Genomic DNA, 15510 nt, shown 5'->3' with positions numbered 1-15510 from the left:
TAGCATAGCCTGCCTGGGTCTGCAATAAGGAGATGCAGGGAGCAGCATCCCAGGGATTACTGCTGAGATCCCTCATCCTCCTCCAGAACCTTAAAAAATGAGTGCACTCAGAGAGACAGGGAATAGGTACCTGGAGGCTCATATTCTTCCTCATAAAAATTGCACTTAAAATGATTCACATCACACTAATGTTCCTCAAAAGACATCCCAAACCAACACACACTCATGCAAATAAGCTCTAGCTGTGCATCTGTGTATGCATGACCATGTAAATAACTATCTTTATGTGGTGACACAAAGCAGCCTCAACTACCAAAAGACTTGGCAGCACAAATTCTTTTCCTAAGGCACAAATCCCACTAGTAGTAATTTCATCTCAAAATGGAAAGCACAGCACTACATTACTTGAGCACAAAGGCCAAATTTCCCTGGTTGGTAGTTAGACCCCAAGCTCATACAAACACAGCAGGAGAAACCTGAAATGACTTTGTTTCCTGGTGGCACTAATTCCATTGCTGAAGAAAATGTAATTATATTTATGTTGACATTATAATGGTAACTTTGCAGGCCAGACTCCACCTGTCTGTTAAGCCACATAGAGCTGAAGCAGCAGCGGAGAACTAAGGCATGCCTGTTCCTTGGTGGCAGTGTGCCTGGAGCCCAGGCAGTCATTTCAACAGTAAAAGTTCATTCTGTTATATAAAAGTTCATTCTGTTATATATACTATAAAAGATAGTTATAATTTAATTGTGTCTCAACTACACAACTGTAGGGGGACCGAGTGTAGGTGAATGAAGGTAGTGTAGAGAGTAATCTTACCCCTTTAGAGAGTTGCAGCTGGGTTAATTACTAAAGATTAGGAGCAGGCCTGACTTTAACAGGCCACAGCTGTAGCCAATAATAAGAGTGGGTTGGTTGGTTGGCTGCTGTGAAAAGAAGGAGGAGTCAGTGCTTAGAGGAGCTGCCTACAAGAAACATCAAAGAAGTATAAAACTCTAGCAATGTGGAACCTTTGCAATGTTATGACAACACAAAACCTCTCCTTTTCAAGTAGATGGGAATTGCAGCCATTCATTGGTGATACCTTATTAATATGTGGTGGCATTGTGAGGTATTTATACTGGTTATTTTAATTTACTATGTTACAGGAGGTGTGCCAGCCTATCCTATTGTTCTCTCAAGGCACTGTGTCAGTGTGAGATGTCGCTAGTCCTGAAGTCTGGATCACATTTTTGTTCATCACTTCTCTTGCACAAATGGTACTGCTGCCCTCAAGAGAAGCAGCACTTGGGGTGTTTCAATTCAGGGCTGAAAGATTTCTTTTTCCTTATATAATTCACAAAGAACTCTAGAGCTACAACAGAACTGAATTAAGCAAGTAGAGGACATAGCTAAAAAACTTACAATTTTCAAAACTTAGACTTTGGGTGAGAATAACATTCCAGGACAAGAGGGAACACGTTGCTTTTTTTAACAGGTTAAAAAAAACCAACTAAGCACAAAAATCCACCCCCTTATTGTTTGTGTCTACTGAGCCTAATTTTCTTTGTCTTTTCCTTCCCTAGTCATACAGCAGGACAAAAGCCATGGTTACAGTAACTGTAATTAGGATACCAGCAGATGGAATAGTTAATCATGCCCCAGCTAAGCATTGTGTGTGTTGCTGGGGAAGTCAGCTAAGGTAGATTCATTTTTCCTAATTTAAGCATATAAAAAAAGAAGCACCTGGTTTAACCTCCCATCCCACCTCCCTCTGCCTTCAGTGGGGAGGGAGAGGAACAGAGAAGGCTGGGCTGTGGGTGGAATCACTCACTTCTTGGTGGTGCCTCCTCCACCACTGGGGAGGGAATTGCTGGTCTATCTGAAACTCAGTTTTCTTTGTTAAACTGCAATTTAATCCTGTCTTACCACACAGAAGAGGCAGGAAGATGACTGCCAGACATGAGGGCAGCCAGGAGCACACAGGAGCCCCTGACAGCCTGTGCACTTCTTGATCTCCCCATCCTCCACTGCTGGATGTAGCCAAGAGAGGTGGTCAGTGTTCACATTCCAAGCCCGGGGCACAAATCTGGCTGAGCTTGGTTTTTCCATTTCCATCAATATTAAAAATATGTCCTGTACATGGTGGTACTTCTGGCATTCACCACACAAAGGCCTGTGCAGGCACCACATTTTCATAAATGCTTCATGGTAGCCTGCAGATTTCACAAGATTACATTGGCTTAAGCAGGAGGAATTTTATGGGCCTTACCAATGTTACCTGAGGAAATACAGCTCCCAAATGGTGATTTAGGGGTTTTTTTCCCCTCAAAATACATTTATAATAGGGGGGCCAATGTATGTGAACACCAGAACAAAGTTTCTTAAAGGACACTTGAAGCATTTGAGATACGAAGCTTTCAACAGCCTTAGCTTTTGCTGAGCTTTTTCAACTTGGTTAGTATTTTGTTCAATTATTTTAAAGACAATAATATCAAAGATATAATTCCGAAAGCAACAGAATTAAGTTGCCAGAAAACTCTGCTATTGAAATCACCTTTAGTTGCTCTCAGTTTGTTTTGGTTAGTTGGTTTTTACCTGGGGTGGTTTAGGTGGTCAGTTTTACTATATAATACATTGAGTTCATAATAGATGGGGAAAAGGTGATTGAATTAATTTTAGTCAAAAGGAACAACTCTTAAGTTTGAGGGAGTAACTGTTAAGTATGAACATAAAGTTGCTGGCAACGTTAAATTCTAAAATTACTACATGAAATCTAATAGGGAGCCAGTATATGAAAGCACTCAAGTTGAGTATTATGGGTCACCTCTTTCCAGCTTCATTTGGAATTATTTATCTGCTTGCAAATTTAGTTAGATCTATACTATGTAAAATATCTAACATACGAGTTAGAAATGTATATACTAATTTGAACAGAATAGCAGATAGTGTAAACTTCTTATTTTAATCCCCAAATTATGCCTCTTGGAAGAAGAAATTGCAGACTACTTACCTATATTTTCTGCCTCTTTGCACTCCTTGACAGAGCTAATTTTGCAGTGCAAGAAGGAGCATTTTTGGATGGATCCTGCCCTGTCCAGAGTACTGGAAAGGTCACAGTACCACAATCACAGAGTCCCAGTTCCTTTACTAGAGGAGATTGAAACAAACATCTGTGCATTTGGATGACCTTCTAAATGAACCTGAGTATGGCAGGGCCCTTCAGCAGTGTCCCCGTCACTTCAGGAAATGAGGCTGTAATTTCACACATCCCATTGCAGGAGGGCTGCTCAGCAGCCAGGCAGCAGCTCCAATGTAAAAGGCAAATCAGATGTACCTCGCATCTGTGGACTGGTTTTGTTGCACCTCAGCACTCTATCACATAGAAAGCCTTGTGTTCCTCAAGCAGACAATTCCTAATCTGTTTGTGTGACTTAGGAAGATAAAAGGAGATAGCCTTTTTTCAAGTTTTATTCATTCTAAACCAGTCATCATCTGAAGGAGAAAATGTGCTTTTCTTCTTGATCACGTGATTTTTTTTTTTGGTCATATTTCCTGGTGTGCCATTTCACTCTTTCAAACTGTAACATTACCAAGATATGTTATTTAAGATTGCACAGGAAAAGATGAAATAATAAACAAATTTATAGGTGCTTCAGGTTTTGTCTGAGCTGGGATGGATCATTCATTCCTTCCTCCTGGGCAGTGATTTCTTTAACAAAGATTTGCTGGGACAAAAATTCACCTTCTATCAAGTCTCTATCACCTTCACACACCCGTTTCCCTGCTCTAAGCTGCCACACAGATACTGAATACTGCACATGAGCTGTTTATTGGGATGCTCCTTGTGTAAATATACAGGTTTGATTTAGCTGGCTGTCAGAAAGGCAAACAGGAATAATGGAAAATATCTTCGGCCATCTCATAGCAAACTCTCATAATATAAAACTTCAGCTGTTCACAAAACTCTTACTTTTTTACTTCAGGCACCTCAGGAAATTGCTTTGCAAGAACTGAGGGCCAGATAACCAAAAAGACTGTGGCTAGTAAAGATATCTGGAGGAGCCACAGGGCAGCCATTCAAAACCCCATCTGCTGTGTCCCTGTTCACCTTTGCCAGGTCTCCTCCACAGGTATAAATCAGGTGGCCCAATTACTTCAGGAGAGCTGGGTCACATTGTGCCAATAATGACTTTGCAAATATTTGAGTATTTATGAGGTGCTAACTCTTGTCTCTATGTGTTCAGCTTAGCCTGGATTCAGCTGTGATACCCAAAGCCAAGTACTTAGTGGTTAAGCCTGATTTTAAATGCACAGAATGCACAAAGTGTCCTGGCTTTGCATCCAAAATCCATGCTTGACATCCACCCAATCCAACTCACCCCTGCAGGACACTGCTGAGTCATTTCCCACTGGTCAGAGCCACACAAAATCTGTGTACATAAAATCCAAGTGCACAAAGCAGACTGGAGAGTAACAGTGTAACTCTGCAGGAATGGCCACGGCTACAATAACTACAGGCAAGGGGAATTAGGTCTTATGAGTATAAATGTTGAGCTAAAGTATTAATTTTTGTTTCTCTGAAAGAGCTCAATGAGGCATAAAAATGTTCAGGAATGTTTAATCCTAGAGGGAATGAGACTTATCAAGGAAATTTAAAAGGATGATATGTTCACCTCTGGTTCTACAGGCAAAGAAAAGCCAAGAAAGTCCAAGGCATTAACAACTTGGATGTTATTTTCATGCTGCTCTCACCGCCTCAAGTTTGATGCTACAGTGCAAGGCAAATCTGGCTCTGGCAAGCAATCAATAACTTGTGATAAGCATTAGGTTTACATTTAAAGATCAAAGCAAACATACATAAACCATTTTGAGTACATACGTATCCTGTGCTTTACATCCTGGCCCTTGGGTTTATAGCCCCTCATCATTGTATTTCCCTCTCACATTCCTAGTGGGTCCAGGGACAACTGGAGTTTGTACTGAAAAGAAAATGTAGTTAATTTAATTGATAATAATATGTAGTGGGCTAGATATTTCATGCAGAAATTGTATTTATTGGTCAGTAGATGAGGCCAGAGGAACTACAAGATCTGTCACTGTCACTCTCACTGGAGGAACAATGAAGCACTGAAGTTTTTGAATACTCACTGGGCTGCTTTTCTCCCCTCTGACAATAGCCAAATGATCAAAGCCTTAACAATGCACATGTACTTGGACAAAATTCCCATTTATCTGACACATCCCAATGCTAGATCTGCCCATAACTAAAACTCCTATTCAAAGATCATTGTGCCATCAGAGAGTGGAGGGTTGACAATTTTCCCATTTCAAGGTAGATTCCACCTACTCTTCCCAGAAGTGAGCCTGGTCCACAGCTAAGCAATCCAAAGGCCATCCCTATGACCAAATCCTGAAACCCTTGCTCATGACTGAACTCCACCTGGGATCCATTTGTACAGGTTTTTACACTTCAATAAATCTGACATTTTACTTCTGGATTTTCTACCCTTTTCTACTGGATAAAAATGAAGGCATAATTTTGAAAACCTGTATTGAAAACTCAGTTTTTCTGAGCATTTTACGAAGAGTTTAAAAGTAGAGATTTCAGCTCGGGCTCTAAATAAAACTCTCAAGACTGGTTGGAATAAAACTCAGTCTACTGTAAAGTGAAGTACTGAAAGGATGCTTCATTTCATGTCTTAGGAGAAACTGCCAGAGATGATTCCTGCACAGTGATCTGCACAGGTTAGGAGCTATTTATTAATCTCAATTCTATTTATTACATGTAACAGGTTCTTCTAAAGCCACATGTATAAACAAACAAACTGATGGCAGATTTATAGTCATTTTGAAAAAGGTATTAAAAGCGTGCTTGTAAAAAAGTATCTGAGCCTGTCCTATGTGTAGTAAACCACTGGGGAAAAAAAAGGATACCTGACAGCTTGAAGAAACCACGTTCATCTCCCTCAATTCTTGGGAACCATCTAATCCATAAATGAAGCAAAACCTTGTGAGATCACCTACCACACACATTCATGCAGGCTGAAATCTGTATCTATGTCTGGATTTACAGCAGACTTGCTGCAAAACTTCAAGTTAGCTCCTGTCCGCTCTTGCTAGTTCTCCTGGCTGCTCAGTGTGTGCAGAAATCTCATCCTGACCCTTGAGTTTCCTTTCAATTGAGTTGGGGGTTTTTGAAATTGCAAATCATAAGATGAAAGTGCAGAGAAATACTTTTGGTTTCCAAGTACCTGAAGAGTTTTAGGTTTGGTTTCTAATAACTGTCTGTTATCTAGTCCAGAAGAATGTTTTTTGATGGTCTGAAGTGCACCATTAGTTTTACATGCTCTTATACACTGGTCTGACTTAGAACCAGTCTAACTGTTTTGTTACAAATGGTTTTAGTTTCCAAGTAAACCAAGTGGCGAAGCAATTCAAAACATATTGAATTCATTTAACACATTAATAACCACAACTGGCTCTAAATCAAAAAGAATTACTCTAGACTTAAAGAGTTTTATTTCTGACAGTTCTTACTTTTAAAACAAAATAAAACATACTGGATATATTCACTTACTTTAAAATAGCAAATCAGTAACACAGGGATTAACATATTCCTTTTCTTCCTCATGTCCAAGACATTTCTTTATACAGAAGAAAAAGCTTGATTTCTCTTCAATGCAAAAAAATAATCCTGTAAATGCACTTTTCATGTCCCAATGTGCAGCCACTTTGCTGAGCTTTCAGATTCTACAATTAGATAAATCAGATTTCTTAGTGAAGATCTAAAGCTGTAAATACAATTTCTCTTCACTTCATTAGGGATCTGGGTAATTCCTGTCTTGGGAGCAGATCCTGTCCATGAGCAGCTGGCCCAGCCATCACCACTGCACAGCTTGTGGAAGCATGAGATGCCTTTGTAGCTCCTTTTTCCCCTTATATTAAAGTGACAAGCACAGCCTGAGAGCTCTGAGCTCACAGCACCAACAGAGGGCACTTGGCAGCTGGTGCCAGCAGCAGGGTGATGCAGGACAGCTCAGGGGGCACCTTCTGCAACAACAGCTCTGCAAACAACACCTGCTGAGCTGCAGGCCGGGGCAGCCCTCCGGCCTGGGTGAAGGCAGCAAGGGAGAACAAGCCCAGACAGTCCTGACAAGGCTTCTGGAGACTCACAGCAACTCACAGGAACTGCTGCAGGGAAGGCACCACAGCCCAGGTCCCGCTGCTTGTGAGGTGTCTGCGCCCACACTTCCAAGAAGCTCCTGGCATGGCCTGCCCGGTGGGATGGAGCAGCTCCACCACTCCCTACCACTCCAGGAGCCCCTGGCTCCATCCCACCTGGCAGGCCATGCCAGCTGGCACTGGGTCACCAAGGCCCCATTTCTGTCACCCTGGCATGGGGGAACAGCACCCTTCCCATGTGCCATTTGCACTGGGATGAGTTGGTGTTGGAGAGGCCACCGAGGAGTCAGGAGGGACCATTTCTGATGGGAACTGTGCTGGGAGGCTGGACAGCAGAACTCTGCCATGGTGCCCTTGCCAGACCTCTGTGTTATCCCAAGCCATGCCCACTTTATCCTGACTTTTGCTGCAGTGCTCTTGCACATCCCACCTCCAGGACTTGACCCACACAGAGGCTGCTCCCACAACTTGCCCCTATGACTTTCCCAGGAATGGGAATGATTTAATGTTAATGGCTATCCTCTTCAGAACAGGTCCTGGAGAGTGGGGCATAAGAGGTCATCATTGTTTAAACACTTTTGTTTTGCCTTCTTTCTCAGAAACTTTAAATCATGAGCTTCCTTACACAGAATGCCCAAACTGACAGCTTTAGGATGTGTGAGAAAGACACAATTAATTTAGTGCAAAAGATAAGACATTTCCTTGGGGAAGCACTAACACCAGGCCTATTACCCCTCAGAGTCATTGCAGATTAGTGTTCTGCAGAGAAAGGGATTCTAAATCTTTTTAATTGAAAAATGTTTCTCTTTTCCTTACCATTATAAATTTCTGCCCAGGGGTTTAAGAGTTTTTAAATTATTTCTGAATTACATCCAATTTCTGGACAGTTTATCAAAAAAAGGAGGATCAGTTTGTCTCTTGCTTTATTAATTTATGTCAGACCAGAGAAAGGAGAAATGTATTCCCCTGGTGACCCAAATGAAATAGTCACATAAAGAGATGCTTAGAAATACAAAGACCAGACATCTCTAACATGTTAAGACTGGCAGCTGTCACCAACACATCCACTTGTAGGAATACATGCCATAATTATGCAAAGTGGAAGGATAATTATCCAAACACAGTGATGGAAACAACAGCCAAGAGAAAAAATGTTACTCAGCTTCTCTCTCCCTTTTTCTGGCTTCAAGTTTGAAAAACATCAAAACCAATTATTGCAATCCATGTAGGCTGTTTGACTCGTAAGTCACTAAATTACCTCAAGAAAAGAAGAAAATGCAAATATCCTTTTACCTTTAGCATACCCTGAGCAGGAACATTCAAAACTGTGAACTGGACTTGCTCAGTCCTCAATCCATGGCCTTGGAGCAGCCCTCTTTTCATCCCAAAAGGGAGATTTGAAGCAAAGTCCTGGCTTTGAGTGGTGTAGGCACCAAACCCAGGAGCCTCCTGGAAAGCACAGCTCCCTTTGGTGTCCATAGCCTGCTGGAAGACAGGAAAAGCATCACACAGAGTTAGTTAATTCTCTATTTAGATGTCCATTTAGCTATAAGGCTGCCTGGCTATCTTTTCTAGAGCTCTAAACACAAAAGCACTTTGTGCTTTGAGGTGCACAATTTGCAATTTGGGGGGCAGCATATTTAAAAAGGCACTCTTCAGGTGAATGTTTCTATACTGGTCTGCCACAGTCTTTGGGCAGCTGCATAGCCCACAGATCATTTGTGTGTTAGGATGATTTGGTTTTTTTGTCCTTGGAAATCCTTCCAAACAACTGTATTCTTTCCACTTTTCCTGACTGTGTAATGGTTGTGCTTACTCTGATCTGTACTGAAGAAAAAATATTTTCCTTTTCTAATTCAATCCTTAGCCCTTGTTTTCCCAACCTCTCGTTCTCAAGAAACGTGATTTCTTAAAAAAAAAATAAATCTAATTAAGCCATTTATCAAACTTTTCCAAGTGGGTAGAGTGACAAATTAGCCCTATCTTCCACCAACAATCTGATGGATGGGAAGATAAAGATGCAGAGGCTGTTATTTTAGCTGGAAGCTCTCCACTATATCAATTGTTTGGCCCCAAGCCAAAGGACCCTAAGAGTTGACAAGGACTAATGACGGGTTCATGAAGTTTATGCAGCGTGAGGCCTGACATCAAAGGAATGCAGCCTTATTAGCAATATCTCTACGCCTTCTCCTTGCAAAAAAAAATACTCATTTGTTTTTTCAAAAGATTTTACTTAATCATTCTACTCTTTCAGCAAATGGAAAAAAATTCAAACTGGAAATAAATGTGCACAATAGCTGATGAGTTCTGCTCTTCTCTATAACTAGGAAGTGATTGTTATGTCTTTTAAGTAATGTCCACCAAGAGAGGCTAAGACAGGTAGACTGCAAATAAGTTTCCCTAGGAGTCTTTCCTTTCACCACTATTTGCTTTGAAATACTTGCACTTTTCCCAAGCATGAACTCCTGGTGGTTTTAGGATATGAGGTTAGGACTGAGGTGGATATTGGGCCTGTCTCTGTGACAGCATCACCTTCAGTGTTTGTAACTCAGACCTTTCTCCCTTCTCCCAGTGTTTCTATCTTGATGTGCACCATTTTGATGTGAAATGGAAACGCTGTGGAGAAGGTGGAATGCAATTACTACCTGACTGGAAAGCAGGAAGAGAGGATATAACAGCCAGGATGACTTCTAAGAAAAATCAAATCTACAACTCAACAACAAAAACCTCTTTTGATATCTTTGTTTGACAAAACAAGCCATTTCTGCAGATACTACATGTTACTCTGGACCAGAAGTTAAATCCATATATTTTTTACTGGAAAAGTATTTAAAGATTACTCTTGATGTCCCATTCTTTATAACCTTTTTTTTTCTCTTGTGGAAATAGGACAGTCTTTAACTTGCTGGCACAATGAGAAACTTTGGTATTGCTTTATCAAATCCAACTGCAGCAGTCCTGCATAACCACATACCTGATTAACTTGATTTATCTTTTCCACACAACATTTTTACAGGATGGAATTAAAAACAATACTGCAATGAAATGACGACAGCACTGGAAGTCAATGCAAAGCCATATCAAGCACATCCCACAGTATTTTACCTTCACTTTCCAGTCTGGATTTAATAGTATGTGTGGAAGGAGCACTGTGCAAAACTAGGGATGTCATCCATCTTCAACCCTCCTGTGCCTCAACAAACTGCCCTGGATTATTCCTCCTCTATTGCTCCCAATCCATCACCAGCTTGCTCGGAGGGGCTGGGCACTCCTGCAGCTTTTTCTCCTTTTTTGCTTTTCCAAAGGGGATGTGCCATTGCATTTGCCATGCTGCTTTTGACCCTGGGACATCGAGGCAATTTACATCCCACTGGAATATCCACAAGCTCTGATGGCTTTTGGGGAAATACAACAAAGCTTGGAGTCTGTGAGGTCCAACACAAACAATCACAGAAAGAACAAAAGAGAACTTTTAAATCCTACAACCTTACCTGGCAATGTCAAAACCAGGAGTTGAAATTCTGGTTGAAAACACCACAGTAATTCAATTTTTTTCTTCTTCCTGATGCATTTAATATTTCTAAGTTCCTAATGTACCTTCTTAGCTGCCTATTGATAACAGGGCTGCTTGGGAACCATACTCTCTCCATAACATCCCCTTGCAATCCCTGGAATGAAAACCTAAGTAAAGAAAAATGCACTGGTTGAATTTTTCTACTTAGAAATGGAGTTTTTTTTCAATAAAAATGAAGTGTAAGTATTATGACACTATGCAATTAAGTGTTCAAATGTCATTGCTTCTAACTTAGGAAGAGGATTTCTTGAATAAAGAAGTTTAAATGTAAATTGGCTGGAAATGAAAAAAAAAAAAAAGAAAAAGATCAGCGCTGAAGTGGCCAATGAACCAAACTGTTTGCTTACTTATACTTAGCAGCATGGTCATTGTCTGACTGCCCTGGCACTCTGTAAATAAGCCTGGGCAGACTGTGATTTAAGATTATTTAGAAGATTTATTTGTTATTTAACATTTGTTCATTGCCTCAAGAGATAGGTAAAACAACAACTCTCTCAGTCACTCAGCTTGGTTGGGGGGTAGTGGCTACAATTCAATCCTATTTAACCTTTCTTCAGTAAAATAAAGGCTTTTCCTTTTCTTTAAACATGGCTCCAATTGCTGAACAGAGCAAACTCATTCAGAATTACAAGCTCCAGATTTTTCAAAGGTTCCTGAATCTCTCACACATTTTAGCAAACAAAGTTAAGAAATTTTGTTCCGTAATTTACAATTTATTACACAATTAAATGAAAGAGCTTAAAAAGGCTTAGCTACAAAATAAATGATAATAATAATAAACTTACTCCACCCTGCATTTGTCTTTTATTTGCCAGATGGCCAGTTTGTTTTACTTCCTTAACACAACTTTAGAAAATACAGCAATGTACATCTCCCACCTGGAAGCACAAACTTTAGCAGCCAACCCCAAATTAAAACAATAAACTCACCTTTCATTTCTGCTCAAAGGTAATGTATAATTCAACTAGAGCTGAGGGATACTCACATAATTTGCCTTTAAATGTTGCCAAATAGACTCTGTGGTAAGTCTGGTAGAAGGACAGACAAGCAATCCACCACACTGCTACTACAGCTACAGAGGGAAGTGCACAGGTTTGCAGATCAGCTGGAATTTGGGCTGTTCCATCATGCCTGGGAAACTGAAGTGGAAAGATGGCAAACAAATCAGAATGCAGAGACACTGCTCAGATGTGGCAGTGCAAATAGCCATTTCAGCCATCAAAGGGATCTGGTTTGCACTGCTCTTAGTTTTTTTCTTCCTCTAAATCATACTAATACTGTGTCTTTTCTCAACTTTATTTCAGTCTCTTGCATTTAGGAACAGTTTCTGATTTTAAGATGACTTCACATGAGTATTAAGACAGCTTTTGCTCACTAAATGATACATGAAGAGAATAATGATTTCAGATCTGTATGTTCTATTTTAGCTATTTCCACTACCAGGAAGCAATGGGCTGACCTACTTGTATGTTACAAAAATAGCCAAGGATCTTTAAGCAAAATCAATGCTGCTGAGCTGAACAGAAATGGAGAGGGGCAGTGTGCTCACAGCACGAGCCCTTTGGTGCCCACCCCAGCACTGCTGTAAGAGAACACCTCCATGCATGGTCCAAAACAACCTGGGCATTGCTGAAAAACTCAAACATTTCTTTTCAAAAGGTGACATTTAAGTTGTAGGCTGAAAATCCACTGAGGCTTTTGGTGGGCATCACTCTGCAGGTCTGAAGATCCAGACTGGAGGCAGCAGATGGGACCCCAGGGAACCTGTGTGCTTTCTACCAAAATGCCTGATTTTACACCGTTCCACCAGCCTGCAGAGGTTTTGGTACTTGCTTTCTTTACAACTCCAATCTAGGTGCTGCCAATCCCTTCTGCAATGCTGATAACATGCACAAATCCTTTCACTGTCTCTGTCTTCATAACCATTGACAGAATTCTATTATCAAATTTACTGCACCTCCTTTATTTTGCAGTGTTTGCTGTTACCCCAGGGATGAATACCAGACTTTCTGCAGGCAACTGGACTTTCTGTGCCACTAAGATACAGTTCACTACCACAATGCTCAGCTGAGTCTCAAAGCCTTTCAGATCATAGTAACTTCACTAGATGGCAGTGGAGAGAAACATTACTTCATATCTACGTATTTTTAATAGGAGAGGGACACATCCCAGCAAGTCTTGCAATTTATTAGGGCTGTCTTGATTAACACTACATCAAAGACGGCAATTCTCTCACCCACACAAAAGTCCAGGGGCTCCTGCCCAGCTAAATCTCTCTGTAAATGTCTGGGAAAGCACAGACACTCTTCCAGCACTAAAGCAGAGAGCAACAAGCACTCCTCTGAAGCTCATAAGCTCAAATGTACCATGGTCTTTCCTGAAATCCCAGGAAAAGACAAGTTCCAAAAAGAAAAAGTTTCCAAAAGAAAACTTTCCTGACAAGTTAGAGACACTGTCCTTCAAAGAACCTTAATGTTCATGCCACAAACATGATGAAGAAAATGAGTGAAGAGTAAGAATGAGAAAGCAAATGGTTCAAGGAGCTTTGTGAGGACTACTCTGCCTTCAATAAAATCCTCTTCATTCACAGGAAATCCTTACAAATACATGTTTCTTGGGAGAACTCTCTCGTCTCTTACAGGTAACTCAAGAAACAAAGCGTAATTTTTCAGACTTCTGACAAAACTTCAAAGCAGCAAGTTCTGTAACTTCTAAGGTTCAAAATCTTCAAAAATTCAGTCTTTTGAATACAGAGAACTGAGGTCTCCCAGTCTTTGGAAATTGATACACCTGGACAAAAGTAAAGAACTAAAACAGAGTGGATTATTTCAGCCAAGGGCATTACTTCAATTAAGAGTTTATCAGTAAAGTTCGTAAGGAGACAAAAAAATTTGGTTTCTTCTAGCATCAAATGTAAAAAAAAATTTCTAAGGCTTGTTTCTTGCTGTGGAAGAAATATTAAAAAACTCAATTCACTGCCTAAATCACACTTCTTTAAGCAATTCTTGCCTTTATCTTAACGATTTCCAAGCCTTTCCCCTCAGAGAGCAATACATTGTCCTCTGGCATCTCAGCTGCTCTCTCACCAAACTGTTTGCAATAGCAAGCAGAGATTCAGGATATTGAAAGTGCTGATAAAAAACAAACCCAGTTGTGTTGCAAGTGACTTTTGACTTATGCCTGCTAAGCACAATTCAAAGGCTTGAACTTTTAAAAGCATCATTCCCTCTATTTATTTTTGTGTAAATATGAGCAGATGAGAAACAATTCCTTATGGCACTTCAATCTGGGAGACTTCTCTTACTTTTCCTCCTCACTGGCCATTGAGAAACAGAAATATCTGGAGGTGCAAAGCCCCAGGGTTTTGTCAGTGACACAAGGAGTTGTATTCTCTGCATCTCTGGTCAAACAAACACACACAATACATGAGGCTGTCACATAAAGAACAACTTGTTGCCTAAATCAGCTTGGTAAAAAAAAAAAATAAATTACTTCTCCCCAAGCATCAAGAGATGGAGATTTCTAGAAAAATACCCACATTTCAGATTATCTCAGTGGATTCCCCCAGATGTAGATATTGTAAGCAAACACTATACATGTAGATACTGTAAACAAACACTATAAATGTTTGTAAACACAAAAATTTAGTTGTGGAACGAAATACATTTAGGAGAAACACATAAGACCAACCTGACAGAACAGTGATGCCACTTGTGCTCACTCCAATCCTGATCACAGGGAAGTAATTTTCTTTATCGTTAACATTAGACATCTTCATGTTGGATGCCCTGGATGACACCAGTATGCAATAAGACAGTCAGGTACCCTGGAAAAAAGCCAGAAGTCCTCTCCAACAGCCTAGATAATGACAAAACAGCCCTTTTAGTTTATTTATTGCAGTCATTCAGTTCCTCTTCTTCAACTCTTTAATTTCACCTTACACAAGAAGATCTCAATTGCAGAGTAAAGAACACTGTTGCACTGTGTCCTTCCCACTTTCTCCCCAGCACACTCATCAATCACAGAGCTGTGGGCTTGCCTGGAAGCTGTGCCATCCTGCTAGGTTTAATTAAGTAGCCTTAAAGTAAGTGGCCAATCAATATTGATTCATGTGGGTCTCACTGCACTAAGTCATCACAGTGTCTGAAGGCACTGCTGATGTGAATCTAATACCCTGGCTTGGCCTGTCCACATTCATGTCAAATGAAGATTAAGAGTGAAAAAAAATCACTCACTGAGATATTTTCTCCTCCATAAGGTGCATCTGACTGAATACAGAGCAGAATCCCTTCCTTTGCAGAACTCTACAAGTATTTCCCAGCCTATTTACTTGGCATTTAATTCCCCTGCACAGGACTAGAATTTTGTACTGCCACTTAAAATGTCTTGACCGTCATTTCCTGAAGTTTGGATTTGAAGCTGATAGATACTAATTAAATCTGACCATAACCTGCACAACACACAGCTTGCAATGAGGCCTGGAAATTGCTGTATGATAGTTATGATAAAATATCATCACAATAAAATCTTCTTTATCCACTTCAAAATACAACTGTTAGCAATCAATTGAAAGGCATTATTACTGACACTTGCATATCAATATCTAAATTAAATTGATCTAACTCTGAGGAACCTGCTCTGATTTCCTAGCACTTCAAGCAAGTTTCTCTCTTCTCTAAAGGGAAGTAAAGGTTTAATTGTCCCATCTCCATAGGTGATTTTTCTACCACAGCCTAACTAGCTGACATGGGCCATGAAGACTAGGATCTAT

At 40.4% G+C, this 15510-nt stretch overlaps 1 long non-coding RNA gene across 1 annotated transcript; it reads right to left on the bottom strand.

Moving 5' to 3' along the window:
- Positions 1 to 8483: 8483 nt before the first annotated feature.
- On the bottom strand, positions 8484 to 14589 carry LOC135447451 (uncharacterized). Its single transcript, XR_010440135.1, has 4 exons — positions 14430 to 14589; positions 11725 to 11878; positions 10657 to 10846; positions 8484 to 8647 (listed from the first exon to the last, which is right to left on the bottom strand). It is a non-coding gene; the product is annotated as an uncharacterized LOC135447451 (long non-coding RNA).
- Between the last annotated feature and the right edge of the window lie 921 nt (positions 14590 to 15510).

The sequence above is a fragment of the Zonotrichia leucophrys genome, chromosome 4 (assembly GCF_028769735.1).
Source record: "Zonotrichia leucophrys gambelii isolate GWCS_2022_RI chromosome 4, RI_Zleu_2.0, whole genome shotgun sequence".
NCBI classification, from domain to species: domain Eukaryota; kingdom Metazoa; phylum Chordata; class Aves; order Passeriformes; family Passerellidae; genus Zonotrichia; species Zonotrichia leucophrys.
The sequence above is the reverse complement of the archived record's forward strand: the minus strand, read 5'-3'. Positions and strand labels throughout refer to the sequence as shown.